At 36.4% G+C, this 21,757-nt stretch overlaps 1 long non-coding RNA gene across 1 annotated transcript; it reads left to right on the forward strand.

Moving 5' to 3' along the window:
• The first annotated feature begins 847 nt into the window (after positions 1-847).
• On the forward strand, positions 848-21,618 carry LOC127541861 (uncharacterized). The gene is made up of 3 exons (XR_007948490.1): positions 848-3,085; positions 15,974-16,188; positions 18,269-21,618. It is a non-coding gene; the product is annotated as an uncharacterized LOC127541861 (long non-coding RNA).
• Positions 21,619-21,757: the final 139 nt, after the last annotated feature.

Here is a 21,757-nt window from a genome sequence, read left to right on the forward strand (position 1 = left end):
AAACTTTTGAGTTCCAAATTCCCTCCCTTCCTCCTTCTCAACCCTCCTCATTGCAATTCCAAGTAAGCAATTCCATATGTTATACATGTTGTAGTCGTGCAAAACATTTCCATAATAGTCATATTGTAAAAGAAAACATGAAATAGCAACAAAAAAAAAACCTCACAAAAATAATTTTTTTTAAAAAGTATGTTGCAATCTGCACTCAGACACCATCAGTTCTTTCTTTAGGTATGGATAGTATTTTTTATAAGTCCTTCAGAGTTTTCTTGGATCATTCTAATACTGAGAATACCTAAGTCATTCACAACTGATCATCTTACAGTATTGTTGTTCCGATGCACACAGTATGTGTCACTTTGTATCAGCTTGTGTAAGTCTTTCAAGGTTTTTCTGAGAGCATCCTGCTCCTCATTTTTTATAGCACAACAGTGTTCTATCACAATCACATACCACAATTTATTCAGCCATACCCTGAATGATGGACATCCTCTCAATGCCCAATTCCTTGCCCTCAGAAAAAAAGCTACTATAAATATTTTTGCATATATCCTTTTCCTTTTCCTTTTTAGTTGTTGTTCTCTTTTGGGATATAGATCTAGTAGTATTGCAAAGGATATGCTTGGTTTTAAAGCTCTTTGGGCTTAGTTCCAAATTGCTTTCCAGAATGGTTGAATCAGTTCACAATTCCACCAATAGTGCATTAATGTTTTGTTTTTCCTACTTTTCCTTAAACATTTGTTATTTCCCTTTTCTGTCCCATTAGCTAATCTAATAAGTATGAGGTAGTATCTCAAAAATGTTTTAATTTACATTTCAGCAATCAATAGTGAGTTAGAGTATTTTTTCATATTGCTATAGATAATGTTGATTACTTCGTCTGAAGACTGTTCATATCTCTTGATAACTTATCAATTGGGGAATAGGTCTTACCTTTATAAATTTGACTTAGTTCTCTGTATGTCTCAGAATAAAGCCTTTATCAGAAAAATTTGCATCAAATTTTTTTTTCAATTACTACTGCTGTTTTCCCCTCCAACCTATTCCCCATCTCATTTATTCTATTTTTCACTCTCTTTTCACCCTGTCCTTGAAAATGTTTTGCTTTTGACTACCCCTATCTGCTTTCCCTTCTACCATCACCCCCTTCTCTTATGCCCTTTCAGTTCTGCTTTCCTATAGGATAAAATAGAATTCTATATTCCAATTCAATGTGCATGTTATTCTATTTTTGAGCCAATTCTGATTTAAAAAAAAAAAAAGATTCATTTGTTCCCTTTTACCTACATTTTTTCTTGTCTCTTGAGAATATAGCATCCTGCCCCAGTGCTGGCAAAGAAACCTCTATAATCTCCTTCTGACCAGTTGCTTGACCCTTGCACCATTTCATTTGTGGGCTGAGAAGTCTGGAAGCAGCAATTTTTGCAATTTTGACTCCCAAGGCCCACTCCTGGTTTGCTGGGGCCAGGGATGTAGTAGTGTAACAGATCTTTCCTGATGTCCTTCTAAGTTGTCTTTGACTGAAAAATTATTCCATCTTGTTTTTTTTCATGGGTTCTGCTGCTCCAGGGATTATTTTATGGCATTATTTAAAGGAGTCGGAAAAGGTTTGGGGGAGAACTCAGGCAAGTTACTGTCTTTTCTCCACCATCTTGGCTCTACCCCACAACGTTTTTTTTTTTTTTTTTAATAGTTAGCCAACAAAATCAGTTACAGCATATCTCCAAGGCCTTCTCTTACACAAAATCACAATTCTCTTAGCAGGCTGATGGAGTCAGCACATGCACCATATCATCATTATGGAAGTCAAAGAATACTACAAGCATCCCAAGAGTTCAAGTATCAAGGAAACATAGTCAGAATCACACAAGACTTAGAAGCAACTATTATAAGAAAGAGAAAATCTTAGAACACAGTGTTCCAAAAGACAAAGATAAAGGCTTTATAACCAAAAAAAAACACTGAAAAACTGAGTTTAATCTACAGATCAGAGAAATGGACTTTTAATAAAAGACTTTTAAAAACTCCTAAGAAAAAGACCAGACACATGTATACATATATTGTATTTAACTTATACTCTAACATATTTAATATGTATTGGTCAACCTGCCATCTGGGGGAGGGGATGGGAGGAAGGAGGGGAAAAGTTGGAACAAAAGGTTTTGCAATTGTCAATGCTGAAAAATTACCCATGCATATATCTTGTAAATAAAAAGCTATAATAAAAAAAAAAAAGAAAAAGAAAGAAAAAGACCAGAACTGAGTAGAAACTTTGAAATGCAAACAGGGAGCAATAGAAATCTACAAATAGAAATACATTTGAGCAATCAGAGGGAACAAAATAATTAATGATAAAGTGTTTACATTCTATTGGGAAGGAATAGAAAATTCAGAATTCTAATAAATATTCAAGGGTCACAAAGGAAGTTAAGTGAGATAAACACAAAGTCTGGTTGTTTCATTGGATTTAGGAAAGGAAAGAGAAGGAAGAAGAAAAGTCTTATACTAAGGGAAAATGAGGAAGAAAAGAGAGAGAAACTTGCTACTTCAAATAAATGAGGTATTCAAGAAGAGTGGAGCTAGTAGCACAATGGCCTCTCTCTGGTCCATACCAGATTAAGAAGAGTTGACCCCCATATGTAAAGTTTGGCATAGAAATACATTAAAGTCAGTGAGGAAAAAGGTAGCAGATGGGTTAAGAGGGATAGTAGAATCAGAGAGATAATAGTAAAAAACATAAAAAAAAACTCCAAAATTTCAGCTTTGAGGGGGTGTTCATAATAAGAAATTTAAAAGAAAAAAAAAGAAAACAAGAAAAAAATCAGGATTTGGACCTGCTGAAGATGGGGGTGGGTGGGGAAGAGAGAAGGAAAAGGAACAGAAGAGTAGGAACAGACCACTTCCATTATGGTTTACCAGTATTGATAAGATTCCTTTTTTTTGTCCATACTCTACTTCTTTGTAAAGAAAAGGTGGATGGGCAGCTAGATGATGCAGTGGATAAAGCACCAGCCCTGAAGTCAGAAGGACCCGAGTTTCAAATCTGAACTCAGACACTTAACATTGCCTCGCTGTGTGACCCTGGGTAAGTCACTTAACCCCAATTACCTGAAGGAAAGAAAGAAAAGGTGAGGAGGAAAAGAATAAAAAAATATGAGGTGATGTACAGAAGAGAAATATATAATTAACAATGAGAAAAATAAAAGTGAATGAAATAAATTCACTTATAATAAGGAGAGAATACTACAATGGATTAGCACAATCCGGTGTGTTTTTTAACAAGAAATATATTTCAAAGATAAAGATTCATATAATTTTTAAAAATAAATTACCAATATCAAATATAAAAAAGGAATAATCACAACAAATGAAGAAGAAATAAAGGAACATTATTAGAAACTAGTTTGTCCAAAATGACAAAAATAAGAATGGTCAATGGTGGAGCATATGGGAAAAGGCAGTCACCCTAATGAATTGTTGATGGAGCTATAAATTATATATGCAGTTTGGAATTATGCAAGTATTTAAAATATCCATATCTATAATACAAGTATTTAAAATATCCATAGCTACAGAGATTCTACTAGTAGTCACATACACAAGGATGTCACTGACAAAAAGTAAGTCTTTGTATACCTCAAAACATTTTTACCAGTACTTTTTGTGGTGACAAGGAACTGGAAACAGTAAATACCAACTGTAGATTGGGTAAACAAATTATGGATATGAGTGTAGCAAATTACTGTACCAAAAGAAAGGATGAATGCGATGAATTCAGAGAAGATACAAAAACTTATATGAACTGATGGAAACTGAAGTAGGACCAAGAAAACAATAAATATAATGATTACAACAGTATGGATGGATAGCAAAATAAAAATCATAGAAAGTATATGTATATATGTATCTATAAAGTATATGTATATACAGATACATATATATATATATATATATACATGCCAGACAATACAAAACAAACCACTATAACAGCATAAAAATGAATGTTGCAAAATTACAAAGAAATTTCTAAGAAAAAGACCAGAACTGAGTAGCAACTTTGAAATGAAAATGGAGCAATAGAAATCTAGAAACAGAAATACATTTGAGCAGAGGAAGCAAGATATCTTCACTCATTCCTTTGCATAGAAAAGAGGAATGGACCTGATTGAGGAATATTGCATATAATGTGGAACATTGCAAATAATGTAAAAATTGTTCAATGTATTCTTTGATTTTGCTGAGTTATTCTCATCCTTTTTTTCTTCTTTCTTTAAAAAAAAAATTATCATAAGAGATACCTGGGATACAATGAGAAGAATACAAGGGGAAATGTGAGCGATGAGTTAATAAAAGATCAATGTAGTTTTATTTTTTTAATTATTTCATCCAATTATATGCCAGAAAAATAATTTAGCAAAACAAGTACATATTTACAAAAATATAAAGATTATCAGAACAAGAAATAGAGAATTTAAATAATTCAATATCAGGAAAAGAAATTGAGCAAGTCTTACTTTAAGTGAACTTCAAAAACTCAAACAAACCACAGTGAACTCTGCAGAATCAAATTACAAATGAATTGTATCAAACGTTCAAGTAACAATCATCTCCAGAAAGATGGCATTCTACCAAACTTCCTTAATAAAATAAATCCTGATATGAAAACCAAAGATAGATAAGTTAGAGAAACAAAACTAAAGCAATATTTAGGCAAAAAATGAATAAATGCTGACAGAGAGGCTATAGAAACAGTTTTAAAGATTAAAAATTATGACCATGTTAGACTACCTCCAGGAATATAGAATTAGTTCAATATTAGGAAAATCAACAACATAATAGATCATATTCATAACAAAAAAGATAAAAATCACATGTTTACATCAATGCAGAAAAAGACTCTGGGAAAAATACAACACTCATTTATGCTTTAAAATTTTTTGAAGCATCAAGATAAATATGCCTTTATAAAAACCAAATGCTAGCATTTTTTACAATGGAGTGTGATAAATCTGTCCTTCTTTTGCCCATACTCCACTTCAAGGGAGACTTTAATTCCTGTCAAATGGGGGCAGAGGCCACTATTCTGCTTTAATAAAATACCACCAGAGAAAGGGATATAAGTTAGAATTATGTTTATTTGTTCCCTTAAATATTTTAAGTCTAGAAGATGTGGATATAGTTCTCTGGATTAAGCTAAATTTCTGCTTACTATTCATTAATGAGGAAAGGAGGACCTCTAAGCTTTATATCCAAGGAATGAACCCTTTCCCACCAATTATTGGTATACACACAATGAATATACATTACAAACAACATATATATGCAAATACATTTTTATTAAAGCTTTTTATTTTCAAAGCATATGCACAGATAGTTTTTCAACATTCACCCTTATGAAATCTTGTGTTTCAAAATTTTTCTATCCCTTCTCCTTACCCCCTCCCCTAGATGGCAAGTAATTCAATATATGTTAAACATATTATGCAAATATGTTGATCACAAAAAAAAAAAAAATCAAAGTATACTTTTGAGAATGTAAACCGACAATACAGATTTAATGAGCTGTCCAATTGGGAGTTAAGAAATTCAGCTCAACCAAGAGAGAGTCTCAGAACTCACCAGAAGGCAAAATTCTTTGGTCTTTAGTGTAGCACAGTAGAGACAGGAATGTGACAGAGATTGCCAGCTCCTCTCATGTTGCCCTCTTCTCAGAATCTATTCCTCATTCAGCAATTTGAAGTGGGTTTGACACTATCCATCTTTCTTGAAGCTGAAAGCAACAGTATCCTAACAGACTACAGAGCCTGAAGAAAGCCTGAAGACCTCAATCCCCAGCTCCCTCTCCTCACACAGATGCAAGTCATTGATATCTAACAGTGAGGAGAGAGTCTCATATCAATGAGCTTTGGGGCTTGCACTACAGGAGAAAGTGCTAGAGGCCTTTCCAATAAGATAAAGGAAAGATGTCTTATTTGACAGGCCCAGAAATATAAACTAAAGCAAGAAGACAAAGAAAGTAAAGAAATAAGCATAGGCAAAAAAAAAAAAAAAAATTAGAGACTTTTGAAGATGATTTGAATCTCCAGCAAACCCTAGAGATCCAACTAAAATTAATAGAAAAAATTTATAATCAGTTCAGTAGCAGGATATAAAATAAACCTTCTAAGATCATCAGACTTCTATATCCATAAAACCTCATATAAAGATAGAAAAAGCAATTCCATTTAAATATACTATGGAATGTATAAAATATCTGGCAGTCCACTTACTAAAACACACATGGGAATTATATCATTATAACACCAAAACACTATTTATCGAAATAATAAAGAGTAATAGAAATAAGAATTTTGTCTAAAGTGAACTCATTGCCTTTATTCCTAAAGTCCTTCTTCTTCCTGATTTCACAGTTGCTGTCCATGAAACCACCACTCATCTGATCTCCCGTCTTCATAACCTAAAAATTATCAATGATTTTTGCTTCTTTCCAATGAAAACAGTTAACCAATCTTATCAGCTCCATCTCCACATCATTTCCTGAATCCTTTCCCTTCCTATTCCCACTACCAACACTCTAGTACATGATCTTATTTTCACCCATACAGACTAAAAAGATAGTCAACTTACAGGCCACGGTTGCCCATTGTCTTCCCCACACCAATCTGTCCTTTGACCATTGCTAGAACAATAACCCACAGAGCCAGCCACGTCACTTCTGTATGTAAAAAAATCATTTATTTTTCTAATGACTATCAAGTAAAGTTCAATCTCTTCCACCTAACATTCAAGACCTTCCAAAATCTCCATGTAATTTCTTCCAGGTAAATCTGCTCCCTTTTAAAACCTGTACTTGCACACCTTTAGGCTCTTGCTCAGACTGTTCCCTATGGTTGCAATTCTTCTCTTTGAATTTCTACCTCTCTTTAAATCATAACCTAAATGCCATCTTCTCGCTGGAAACTTCTAGATTTCTTCCAGTTGGTAATAACCTTCACCTTCAGATCTCAGGTAGAGACTTTTTTTTGTAATTGTCTCATGTACTTAGAATGATGTGGATCATAATTAACAATGAATGTGTTCTTTTCTAAATTTAGGAACTTCCCCAGCACCTAGTACAATACTCTACATAGGAAACATTTAATAAATGTTTTTCACATTGCATTATCTTCTCCGAGAAGAAAAATTAGTTGGCCTTCAATAAGGACACTGTTGGGGAGGGAACAAAAGGAAAGAGTGTTCCTTCTGATGATTGCTATCTATTGAACAAGAGGATATGACCTTCAATGAAAAGTCCAAGAGTAGGCAAGAAACCTTTTATAAATCAAAGCAAAGTCTCAAAAACAATGATATATCTTTTCCAATCCACTCAAAGAGCCTTAATATCCATGTATCAGTATATCTGTAAGAGGCAGTGTGGCATAGGGAATGGAGAGTCAGTCTTGGAGTCAGGAAGACTTGGGTGTGAGTCCTGATTTTATCAATACTAATCATGTAACTCTAGGCAGATAAATGCTCCAAGAAACTCTCTAAGAGTTTAAATAACATTTGAATTGCTAACCATTATCAATGGAGGGATTTTTGCCCACTGAGAGTTCCCTAAACAGATGAAGCGCAAGTTTGAAATATATATATGCACACATCTATTCATAGATATTTTTCTATGTATAAAGACATAGACATATAGCTATACATGTATATGTGTGTGTATATATATATATACATACACACATGTATGTTCTATTGAATTATGGATCATATATGGGAAAGACTAATAAGAGATATATTGCCAATCTATATGTCTCTCATTCATCTTCAAACACTTTTAGCTCAGACATATTTGGCTATAAAAATGGTTTCTTCCTTCCCAAGTTTCCTCCTTTTATCTACCAATTCATTTTACTTCTCATTTCATTCCCAATAATCTGTCCCTTTATATTGTAAGTGGTAAGAAAGTCTAATTTCAAGAATGTGAATGAATACAAAAATCATCATCACTCCCAAATAAATAAACAGGAAGCTCAGGGGAGTCTAAGAATATTAGTCATGTATATGAATGATAGTTTTTTCATTAGTGATTTGCTACCTCAGACCAATAAGAACTGACCTCATGAGAACATATCTATGTTTTGTCTAACCCAGAATACTGTTTTTGATAGAGGCAACAAAACATACATTGTGGAACAACATTATTGTTTTATTGAATGATAAATATGAGGAACTATATCAAAAATTTTTTAAAATTCTTTTCATTTCTTCTTTTTCTCCCTCTTTATCTCCTCCTCCTCTTTTTCTTCCTTTTCTTCCTTCTTCTCCTTCTCCTCCTTCTCTTCTTCTTTCTCCTCCTTCTTTTTCTTCTCCTTTAGCATATGGTAGAAGGATTTTAGCAGCTTAGTTTGGATCTTGGCTCTGCTTCCTACTCTTGTATAATCTAACCTCAATGGGTCTCAATTTCTTCTTCTATAAAACTAGGGGGATGGGCTAGATGAAGTCCTCACTTCTAAGAATCTTTCCATCTCTAAATTTATGATCTTATGATTTATTTCCCATTTATTTTGTAACTTTTACTTATTATTGCACTTTTCTTATCTGTATTTAATTTTGATACTTGGATTTGGAATAAAGAACCAGAAATGGTTTTGAATAAAAATTAAAGGCTTCTTATAAGTTAGGTGATAAAGAAAAGAGTAGAAAAGGAGATCAAAATAAGCTGATTCAATAGTAAACTCTGCTAGAAGTTCTCCCTCAATCATAATATTTTTAAAAGCCCACCTCTGCATGTAGCAGTACAAAGGGAAATAGAGAATAAAAGACCAAGGAAAAAAGGGACAGACAAAAAGTTCTAATACTTATCTGTATTTTTCTTTTTTTTCCCCCTCTCAGACAATTGGGGTTAAGTGATTTGCCCAGGGTCACACAGCCAGGAAATGTTTAGTGTCTCAGGGCATATTTGAACTCAGGTCCTCCTGACTTCAGGGCTGATGTTCTATCTGCTACACCAACTAGCTGCCCCTTTTCTTTCATTTTTAATGAATGACATATTTCTTTTGTTGAATCTTATCTTTAAGAATCAAATCTGTGGAAGTTAAGGTGAAAATGGACTTTTGTATAAATTTTAATGACTAGAGCAGATTGATGGTTTTAAAGTTCTACTAGTTGGATAAAGTACTTCCCTCTGGTGGCAGGTGATGATATTGCAAATGATAGTTAAAAAAAAAAATCAGCAACTAAAACTAAAGAAAGAAATATAATATTGGCATACCCCTAAATAGTCAACAAGCATTATTTAAGTACCTACTATGGGACAAGTACTATGTGATGAATAAAAAGACAAAAAAATCTAGTCTTTCCTGTCAAGTTCATCATCTAATAGTTGACATTCAAAAACCAAAGTCCAAAAAATATGAATGGAATAAATTGGAGATGATTTTAGAGAGAAGGTGTTAACATCAAGGGGCAAATTGAGAAAAGCTTCTTGTAACAGATGGGATTTTATCTGAAAAGCGAGCACAGGAAGCCAGGATACAGAAGAGGTAGAGAGAATTTCAGCCTTGAAGGATAGCCATTGAAAAATGCATGGAGACAAAGATGGAGTCTAAAGTTTCAGGAAGAAAAGCAAGGAACCCAGTGTCGATAAATAATAGAAAGTACATGGAAGAGAATAAATTACTTGAAGACTGGAAAGGAAGAGACTAGGTACAGTCTAGATGAATTTACAATAGTCTAGATGAAAATCAAACATACACATTATCCAGAGTTCCCTGGATTTTAAGAGCTTTTGATCTTTAGAGAAAAAATTTCCATAAAAAGGCATTTTTAGGTCCAGAAAAAAAGGAAAGTATGGCTATGTTTAGTTTCATGCTTCTCCTGCCAAGCCCAGCAGTTAGTTTGGAATGGGCATATTTCCCTCCTGCAGCTGAAAGCAGGGAACTGAGGGGGTGATCAAGCAGGGAATGAAAGGTAGATGTTGAGATGAGAGCATTTGTGTAGGTGGCCTGGGGCCAGTCAAAAGTTGGAGAGAATTGATTGATAGAACCAGAAGCTACAGTGGCTGGCTAGGTCAAGTTCATTCCTCCTTTCCTCCCCTCTTCCCCTGAAGCACTGGCTAGGAATACTTCAGTCCAATCACCAGTCTCTTCTGCAAGGATAAAAGGAAAATTTAAATCCCAAATGCAATTCATTTTTCAACTTGTTATAATTTGTTTAAATGCCTCCATTTTCATTGCTGTTGATCCTATTGCTAAATTACATGACTGTTAATAACGATTTTGTCTAAGCCAATGATTCTAAAGTTTGGGACTCAGAATGGGCAAGGCAGTGCCTGTTCCTATTCAGGGATGGGGGCAACCAGCTGATAAGTGTTTTTGAAGTTTGGGTCATTTCTAAAAAATTTTCAGAACATAGGCTCCCTTTGAACTCAGAAAATAAATAAGGATATGATCCTGTGAATGGAGAAAAGCAGGGATTATTGAATTTGTTCCCAAGAAGACCTATTGGTACATCTGGTTACCCAGCCCTGTTTAGCATTAGATTAGGGAGCTAGGTGTAGTGAAGAGTGCTAGGCTTGATGTTGACAAAACCTTAGTTTAAATTCTGCCTCAGTCACATGCTAGTTGTATGACTCTGGGAACCCTATGTAACCTTCTTAGCCTTCTTTTTGTTCCTCTGTAAAATGGATATAATAATAGCACCTATCTCATATGGCTGTTGTATAGATAAAATGAAGTTATATATATCAAGCTCTTTGCCAACCTTAAAACTCTATGCAAATGCTAGATATAATTATAATAGATATTATTAGATAACATAGTTATCTACATCCTTGCCATACATGGAGAACTAGAGCTCCCTTCCCCTCTTACAATGAAAATACCATTGGACTTAAAATTTAGTCTCAAGGGCCTGCCTATCACTGACTATATGATCTTGGAGAATTTACTTCCCTACCTCAGAGTCTCAATTTCCTCATCTATAAAACTATGGCTACAAAGACCAAAAAAACCCTAGGAGTTTGAAGTAGATCTACTTCAAACTAGATAAATTTTAAGGTCTCTTTTAGCTCTAATGTTTCTAGAATCACTGGATCTAGAATTAGAAGGGACTTGGGAAATCATCTAGTTTTATTAAATGACTTGAACAACAAAAAAGAAAGAGAGAAAGAGAAAGAAAGGAAGGAAGGAAGGAAGGAAGGAAGGAAGGAAGGAAGGAAGGAAGGAAGGAAGGAAGCAAGGAAGCAAGGAAGAAAAAGAAAGGAAAGAAGGAAGGAAAGAAGGAAGGAGAGAGGGAAGGAAGGAATGCAGAAAGGAAGGAAGAAAAAAGAGAGAGAAAAGAGGAAGGAAGGGAGAGAGGAAGAAAAAGAAGAATAAAAAGAAAGAAAAAAGGAAGAAAGGAGGGAAGGAAGAAAGAAAGAAAAAAAAAGAGGGAAGAAAGAAAAGAGATAAATTTATTTATCAGGATTTAAACCCACGGTACTCGACTAATCCATGAGGTTTTTCATTGTGACATGAAAAGGCATGGGAATGAATATGTGGGTTGATGTAAAGTGAAGTAAGCAAAACCAGAAAAACAACATGCATAATTATAACAATATAAATGAAAGCAAAATAACAACAAAATTCAAAACAATGTTTTGTAATGGAAATGACCAAAGAGAAAAAACGACTAAAAGAGATGTGAGAATGCATCTTTCTCCCCTCTTAGTAGAAGTGTGAGGCTATGGAGGTGGGACACTACATATAGTAATATTCGGTGTGTTTCTTAACTTTATGTAAATTTTTTTCTCTCTTTTTTATTCTTTGTTATAAGGGATAGCTCTCTACATAAGGTTGAAGAAGAGAAATTTTTTGGGGGGAAAGATGATGTAAAAACAAAAGATATTAAAGACATCCATTTAAAAAAAGAATAAGAGGTAAACTCCTGGAGGGAAGAGATCAAATCTTATTTGAGGTCATAGCTCCCACAACACTGGCATTCATTTTGGGCTGGAAACTAAAGACTATTCTGGAGGTTCTCCCTTTAAATGTTGATTGATTTTACACCTAAGATTTAGAGCAAGAATACTCTAGATATCAAACAATCCAGAGATTCTCTAAGTGTGTTCTGAGGATCCCTAGCAGCCCCCAAGGATCAGGTGATCCTTAAGATCAAAACTATTTTCATAATAATACTGATACAGAAATTAGAGTAGGTAATGAGGAAAGCAAATTATCACTCTTTGCAGATGATATAATGGTATACTTAGAGAACTCTACAATATCAACTAAAAAACTATTATAAGTAATTAGTAAAAAAAAACTAATTAGAAGTAATTAGCAAATTTGCAGGATACAAAATAAATCCACATAAATAAATCATCAGCATTTTTATACATCACTAACAAAATCCAACAGCAAGAGAAAACAATGAGAAATTACATTTAAAGTAACTACAGATAGAATAAAATATCTGAGAATCCATCTGCCAAAAGAAAGTCAGGAAATATATGAGCAAAACTACAAAACACTTTCCACACAAATAAAGTCAGATCTAAGCAACTGGAAAAATATCAAGTACTCTTGGAAAGATCAAGTGAATATAATAAAGATGACAATATTACCTAAATTAATCTATTTATTTAGTGCTATACCAATCAAAATCCCAAGAAACTATCTTACTGACCTACAAAAAATAACAACAAAATTCACCTGAAAGAACTAAAAGTCAAGAATTTCAAGGGAATTAATGAAAAGAAAAGCAAATGAAGGTTTCCTAGCTGTACCAGATCTAAAACTATATTGTAAAGTAGCGGTCATCAAAACCATTTGGTACTGGATAAGAAATAGAGCAGCTGACCAATTGGAATAGGTTAGGTTCACAGAACAAAATAGTCAATGACTATAACAATCTAGTATTTGACAAACCCAAAGACCCCAGTTTTTGGGATAAGAATTCACTATTTGACAAAAACTGCTGGGAAAATTGAAAACTCGTATAGTAGAAAGTAGACATCTAACACCCACATCTAACACTATATATCAAAATAAGGTCAAAATGGGTTCATGATCTAGACATAAAGAATGATATTATAAACAAATTAGAAGAACATAGGATAGTTTACCTCTTAGATCTGTGGAGAAGGAAGGACTTTGTGGTCAAAGAAGAACTAGAGGTCATTACTGATCACAAAATAATTTTGATTATATTAAATTAAAAAATCTTTGTACAAACAAAACTAATGCAGACAAGATTAGAAGGGAAGCAATAAACTGGGAAAACATTTTTACATTGAAAGGTTCTGATAAAGGCCTCATTTCTAAAATATAGAGAGAATGGACTCAAATTTATAATAATTCAACACATTCTCCATTTGATAAATGGGCAAAGGAAACAAATAGACAATTTTCAGATGAAGAAATTGAAACTATTTGTGATCATATGAAAAAGTGCTCCAAATCACTTTTGATCAGAGAAATGCAAATAAAACAACTCTGAGATACCACTATGCACCTCTTAAATTGGCTAAAGTGACAGGAAACAATAATGACTAATGTTGGAGGGGATGTGGGAAAAGTGGAACACACTGATGCATTGTTGGTGGAACTGTGAATGAATCCACCTCATTCTGGAGAGCAATTTGGAACTATGCTCAGAAAGTTATCAAACTGTGCATACCCTTTGATCCAGCAGTGGATCAAAGATATATATATATATATATATATATATATATATATATATTATATATATATATATATATTTTTATATATATATATTATATATATATACCCAGTTTATATATCCCAAAAGAGATCTGAAAGGAGGGAAAGGGACCTGTATATGCGAGAATGTTTGTGGCAGCCCTTTTTGCAGTGGCCAGAAACTGGAAACTGAATGGATGCCCATCAATTGGAGAATAGCTGGGTAAATTGTGGTATATGAACATTATGGAATATTATTGTTCTGTAAGAAATGACCAGCAGGATGATTTCAGAGAGGTTTGGAGAGGCCTACATGAACTGATGCTAAGCGAAATAAACAGAATCAGGAGATCATTATACACAGCAACAAGAAGACTATACAATGATCAATTCTGATGGACATGGCTCTCTCTCTTTAACAATGAGATAATCCAAACCAGTTCCAATGGTCTTGTAATGAAGAGAGCCATCTACACCCAGAGAGAGGACTGTGGGGACTGAGTGTAAGCCACAACATAGCATTCTCCCTCTTTCTGTTGTTGTTTGCTTTCATTTTGTTTTCTTTCTCAGTTTTTTCTTCCTTCTTGGTCTGATTTTTCTTATGTAGCAAGATAACTATAAATATGTATACATATATTGGATTTAACTATATATATTATATCTTTTTATTTACAAAACATATGCATCGGTAATTTTTTCAACATTGACCCTTGCAAAACTTTCTGTTCCAAAGTTTCTCCTCCTTCCCCCCACCCCTCTCCTAGCTGGTAGGTAGTCCAATACATGTTAAATGTGTTAAATTATATGTTAAGATTTAACATATATTTTCACATATTATATGTTAGGATTTAACATATATTTTAACATATTATGTTAGGATTTAACATATATTTTCACATATTATGTTAGGATTTATCATATATTTTCACATATTATATGTTAGGATTTAGCATATATTTTAACATATTTAAGATGTGTTGGACTACCTACCTGCCAACTAAGGCAGGGAGTGGGGAGAAGGAGGGGAAAATTTGAAACAGAAGGCTTTGCAAGGGTCAGTGTTGAAAAATTACCCATGCATATGTTTTGTAAATAAAAAGCTTTAACTAAAAAAAATAATAACAATAATACTGATTCATCGATTGCTTATTAAAAGACAAGTTTTCTTCATATACTTCAGCCAAAACAATACATCAAAATATAATGAACACAAAAGTAGAGTTAAGAATCCTGCTGTATTCTATCAAGTCTAACATTAAAGAGGTTTGCAAAATTCTATAGAACAATGTCAATCTTTTCGCTAAAAAGTTTTTGTTTTAGAAAACATAGTAATTTTTCATTAAAAATATCATGTATATTAACCTATAATAGGTATGCACAAATGAAAGAACCCAATGATTTATTTTTGGTGAGCAATACTTGTTGATATTTACTGCATTATAATTAAAACTAACATGTTAAAATATTTGTTAATTTATCAAAAATATCAGTATACCTGTCCCACAAAGTTATCAGCCTCACTTTTTCCTCCAGTTATCTCATGTATCTAGTAATCCCCAAATTGTAAGATCCCCTTACTCCAAATCCAGAGCTCTTCACACCAAATGACAGGATTGGGTTAAATGGGTTCCAACATTCAATTTTCCAAATTGAAATTCAACAAACACTTAAGTGCCAGGCACAGTAGTGCAGAACACTGTGCATCGATAAATGGATCAAATACTCATCATTTAAGTGCCAGGCACTGACCTAGGCTCTGGATATACAAATACAAAAATGAGGCGGTCCCTTTCCAAGAACCGTTTTCACCTTTCTTTGCATCCTTAGTGCCTAGCATAGTGCTTTGAATATATAGTAAGCAAATAATTAATGCTTGCTGACTCTCTGAGCCTTAGAACCTTGGAAGGTTCTAAATGCTCAAAAGAGAAGGCAGAAGAGCAATATACAGGCATAGAGCTTTAGAAGTATGTAAGCAGAGATAGAATAGTGATCTCATGGGCAGGACAGGGCAGTCTGGCTATAAAAGAATGATCAAATAAACCAAAATATAAAATAACATAATAAAACCACTGAAGCAAGGTTTTGTGTCAGTTACATTAGGGGAAAAGGGAACATTAATTGGTCACTTCGGGGAGACGGCTCTCAATGCAGAGCTGGGTGTCAGGCACAAAGAATATTAAGAGCAAAAGCACGGAGGTGGGAAAGCATAGGAAAGACACCAAACCGCAGTTCGGGGCTCTCCCCGTCCCCGCAATGCTCTGAGCAGGTAGCTCCAGCATAGCTTGGACTCCGCTCTTTCCCAGGAAGGAAACCAGACCAGCTGGTCCATCCACTGCACCAAGAAAGCGAGTTCACCCTTCAGCCTCAGCACCTAGGAGAAGACGGTGCGGACGCACACGCGTCAGAGGCAGGAACCACTCGGGAGCGAGGGAGCGGGCGCTGATCCTGGGCTCTAAGCAACAAGAGTAAACTTTAAACCAAGGATCCAGACCCTGGAGGGCGCTGGGACCAATCAGAGGTAAGGAAGCTGTTTTGGTCCAGCCCAATGAAAACCGCCCCAGCTTGGGCTTCCCAAGATGCTAGGTCTCTAAGCTGGTTTCAGAACCGCCGCCACACTGCTGTCTGGAAGGAATGCGAACCTCGTGCTTAGTCACACACACACACACACACACACACACACACACACACACCTGTCTCTTTCTAACATCTCGCATTCTCTCCCCTTCCATCTCTTTCTGTCTCTCCTTCACTTGACTTTTCCCTCCCTCCGTCCCTTTCTTCCTCTCCCACTCTGTCCCTGGGTCCAACTGTACAATTCTGAGCAAATCATTTAAACTTTCTGAGCCTGCTTCCTCCCCGGTAAGATAGGTTTAATGATAATTGCACTGAGGGGTAATGAATAAAGGCTTTCTTTGGAATCAAGATGACCTAGAGTCACACCCTGCCTCTAATATTGCTTGGCTGTGTGACTTAGTGCTCAAAGTCCCCGGTGCTCAAAGCAGTCCTAAACAGAACTGTATATGTCGGAGTTTGTCCAGCATCTCCTCCCTCCCACTCCACTCCCCACTTCTCTAAGGAAAATTCTAATTACTTACAGAAGAGGAAACGGGAGGCTGGAGGCAAGAGATTGGCCCTCTATTGTATTATATATATTTATTATTAATACTATATTACAAAGACTGCATATTATATTGTATATATTTATTATTCTTAATCTAGGGGATGTGATTTTAATTACTATTTCTAAATGGGGAAACTTTATATCCCAAAATATTTATATCCCAAATTTTATATCAAAGGCTTGACTTCCCATCAAATACCAGTTTCACAGTAAACAAACATAGCAAATGGCAGATACCCATTTATCCTAGTCAATATTAAAATAGAAATCTTCCAAAGTATACATGAGAATATATATCAGGCAATACAGATTGAAGAAGCTCTCCTATCGGGAGAGAGAATTCAGGTTCTGCCAAGAGGAAAGTTCCTGAAAGTAACAAGCCAAGAATAAGGACATGATTCAGTTTCTACATGTTAGCTTCTTCCCAAAGTCTTCCTTCTTTTATAGATTTGAAGAGAGATTGACATGATCCATCATCTCTCTTGATGATGGAACTAGAACCCAAAGAGACTGAAGAGACCGTACTCTCTTCTGACCTTGTCAGCTCCATTCCACTGTTCATGAAGGTACAAGGCACTGAGGTAGTTCAGTGATGCAACAGACAAGAGTACTGGACCTAGAGTCAGGAAGATCTGAGTTCAAATTCAGCCTCAGATATTCATTAGCTGTGTGATTATTTACCTTGATTTTTTCAAGAAATAATAATAGTACCTATCTCCCAGGGCTAGGAGGATCACATGATAAAATTTATAAAACAGTATAATGGCTAGCACACACAGCAGGTGCTACATAAATGCTAGTTATTATTAATCCATACTGAGGCAGCTAGCACATGGTTCAAGGATGTGTCAGGGCCAGGAACAGATACACAGTACCTGAGCAAACTGTCAGAAGACAACCACACAGAGGCTGGAAAACAGGCTGGTGGCTGAAGTGGGCAAAGGTCTCTCTTTGTGCAGATCTCAAGCCAAGCTCCCAATCTGGCAATGGTGGTCTCATTTTTCTGCTTTCACTTGGAGGCTTTTTGGGGGGTGGCAGAGGTGGGAGGGAGGCTATAGAGCAATGAGAGGAGGGACAGAAGCAAAGACTGAGCACAGCACTATACAAGAAAGTTAACATAGGTGGGTGTTTTTCTTTCTGGAATTTTTTGTGAATTTTTTTTAGAACTCTACATAAAGTTGAATTTGCTTAATGTGCATTTATGTGTAATGGGCTGAGACTCGAGTTGATGCACTGAGGTCCCAAGCAGGTGAGGCTAAATAGTAATTGGACCATACTCTATCATCAATATATATGCTTGGAGAAAGAATGGCCCCCGCCCACTCTTTGTGAAAGTCCTGATGTGTTGTATAGGAAATAACATTTTTGGTGGGTGGAGGCAAGGGAGTGGAAAAGGAAGCGGAAAGAGAGACTGATGGCTGGTGTCTTGACACAGCTGCTCACATTGCTATCGCTACCTTCTATCCCCCTCTATTAGCTGGCTTCCTGTCACAGCTGCCCATTGCAATCCTTCTTCACCTCTACTGAGAATAAAGATTGAAGATTTTCCCCTTAACCTGAATTCCTGACTCCGGCTGATTTTAAATACGTGGTCATCAAATTTGGCGCCCAAGCATGGATACCAAGGACCCTACTTCACTGAAGAAGTCTCCAGTGACCAGGAACTTAGGTGAGTATAATAGACTAAACTTAGTAACCTTTTTTGGCTGAAATGGGACAGATGCTAGCTAAAGATTCTCCATCCCCCACCCCAACCCCCCCAACCCCAGCCCCACCCAGGAGTGGTGCTATAGAAAGCCTGCTTAAGCTGATAGAAGATCATGGGCTACTTGTAACTTGGTAACAGACAGCTAGACTTCTGGGTACATTAAAACCCACCTCCCCTTGGTTCTTAGAGGAAGAGCAAATCTCTCCAGATAATTGGGCATTGATTGGTCAACAGCTCTCTGCATATTACAAAAAAACGGTTCTCATTCAATTTCTATCAAGGCATTCTATTTATACAATATAATACAGTTGGCCTTAAGAAGTCGTATAAATTCTAGAAGAAAAGGAAAAAATTCTAGGAATAGCCAAATGGGGAAGCCTGAGATAAAGGAGGAAGACAAAGAACAGATTAATGACCATATCCCCGCAGGGCATGGAGACTTAAGTGAGGCTCAAGGGTGGGGTGAATCTGAGGCAGCTTCAGCCCCACCTGAGGAGCAGGTAATTGTGTCTCCTCCATCAACTCCACCTTCCGGGATGGAGGGAGAAGTGGTAGTGGGGTGGGGAGGGGGGGGCAGTGACAGCACCAGCACCTCCCCACCAGCATCCAGCCTTTCCTATGAGTAGATTGCAAAAGGGACTAATTAAGGCCAAAGCACAAGGGAGAAATGTATCAGAATTTCAACACCACATTTTTCCTGTAATTCAACAGTTTAATTCTTCAGGTCAAGAAAGTAGATGATACGCTCCTTTTGAAATAGAAATCCTCAAAGACCTGAAAAAGGCTTGCACTCTTTATGGGGCTACATCAGTTTATGTTAAGATGTTAATACAGAATTTGGCTTTTGAAATCTTGACCCCTAATGACTGGAAATCTATAGCAAGGATATGCCTAGAACTTGGACAAAACTACTTGTGGCTTTCTGAATATAGTGAGCTCTGTAGGATACAAGCCCAACAAAATAGTCAAAGTGGAATTCATGCTGCACCTGTGACCTACTAACAGGTGTAGGTTCCTATGCAGACATCGCAGTACAGATTAATTATTCCATAGCAGCATATGAGCAAATTGCTGCTAATGCTATCAAAGCGTGGGCTTCTCTCCACAATGAAGATGACAAAGGTGGGGCCTTCACAAAAATAACACAAGGGCCAAATGAACCCTTGGCTGACTTTGTGGGACGTTTGCAGACAGCTATCACAAGAACGAATGGGGAAAATGTAGTAACAGACATTTTGATAAGGCAACTTGCTAAGGAAAATGCTAATGAGGTTTGCAGAGGAATTATACTAGGACTGCACAAGAATGCTCCTTTAAAGGAACTCATAAGGCTATGCCACAGTGGGTACAAATGCTTATTATACCCAAACTATGTTGAATATGGAAAGACAGGATCCTTTTTGGCAAAGAAATTCTAGAGAAACTTGTAGATGCTTTCAGTGTGGAAAAGTTGGACATTTGAGAGCTCATTGTAGATATGGAGATAGAATGAGAAGACAGGGTAAGAGAATAAAACCCAAAACCCCATGTCCAAAATGTAACCGAGGCTTTCACTGGGCCTCTGAATGTAGATTGATCCAGAGAAATGAGAGGCAGGGCCCAGCTCCAAGGTATCAATCAAAAGATAGGTGGGGCATGATAGCAGCTGAGGTTACACCCAGAGAGTCTTTAGAAATTCAGGACTCTGATGTCATCCACCAACAGAAAAGCAATCAGGATTACAGTTGGGGAGGTTAGAGGCCTTTTAACACAACAGGGCAGTGTCCAGTGCAAACAGCTCCACTATCTTTAGATAATCACCAGGTGATGTGAAGAGATCCAGAAAGTGGTAAATAGAAGGGAATTAGGTTAACTACTTGGGGAAGAGGGTTTGCTTATATTTTTACAGGAGGAGAAGGAATCAGATGGGTGCTAACAAGCCGTATTCGCCTTGTCCATCACAGAGAGACGGAGCAGATCCTTGAAACGAAGAAGACCCAAGAAATATCGGGTGGTTCTGTTGCTGATTGTGCTCACCATTGAAAGAACGTGGCAGTTATGGTGCCATGGACATAGAAAATTGTAGGACTTGAAAACCCTCAGGAATCACTGGATTCTCTGAGACATAAGATTGTTGTAGGACTTGAAAACCCTCAGGAATCATTGGATTCTTTGAGACATAAGACTTGAAAGCCCTCAGGAATCATTGGATTTTCTGAGAAATGATAAGACTCTTACAGGACTTCAAAATCTGCTGGAATCATTGTTTTCCCTAACACATAAAAAGACTTTTGCAGGACTTCAAAAAATTGGGGGGATCATTGGATTCCCTGATATGTGAAACAATGGACAATAGATTGGTTTTGGGCTATTTCTTGGCTGCTGAAGAAGGCATATGTGTGACTGCTGTTTACATACTCTCCTTCTAGGACTTCTGGCAATCTTTTACAACACAATGTTGATTTATATTGTTTGTTATACCATTACTTGTGTATACAATTCATGTTTGTTACACCACATCAAGCCTGCACTGGCTGTGGAGAGTGTGTCATCACTAATAGCCTGTGTGTTATTGCTATGTGCTTGTGTAATACCTCCCATGCTGATGGGTTTGTGTATAATAAAACCTTTCAGCCCAGAAACCTGCTAGCAACCCCCACTTCCTTTTGGTGCTTTTCATCTCCCTTCCTGAGATGTCAGGGAGGGTGTGATGGCTCTGATCTCCCTGAGGAGTCAGAGATGGCATGACCACCTGTGTTCTGAAACAAAAGAAAGCAGGAGATGTAATGGGCTGAGGCTCGAGTTGGTGCACTGAGGTCCCAAGCACGTGAGGCTAAATAGTAATTGGACCATACTCTATTAATATAAATGCTTGGAGAAAGAATGGCCCTCGCCCACTCTTTGTGCAAGTTCTGATGTGTTGTATAGGCAATGACGATTTTGGTGGGTGGAGGCGGGGAGTGGAAAAGGAAGTGGTAAGAGAGACTGCTAGCTGGCGTCTTGACACAGCTGCTCACATTGCTATCGGCTACTGCCCTTCACCTTCTATCCCCCTCTGCTAGCTGGCTTCCTGTCACAGCTGCCCATTGCAATCCTTCTTCACCTCTACTGAGAATAAAGATTGAAGATTTTTCCCTTAACCTGAATTCCTGACTCTGGCTGATTTTAAATACGTGGTCATCACATTTATGGAAAGCAAGAATTATCTGAGAACTGTATTTGAGTCCTGGTTCAACCACTCTGGACAATGTTTCTCTTAAAATGTGCCACCCAAAACAT

Source organism: Antechinus flavipes, chromosome 1, assembly GCF_016432865.1.
Source record: "Antechinus flavipes isolate AdamAnt ecotype Samford, QLD, Australia chromosome 1, AdamAnt_v2, whole genome shotgun sequence".
NCBI classification, from domain to species: Eukaryota; Metazoa; Chordata; class Mammalia; order Dasyuromorphia; family Dasyuridae; genus Antechinus; species Antechinus flavipes.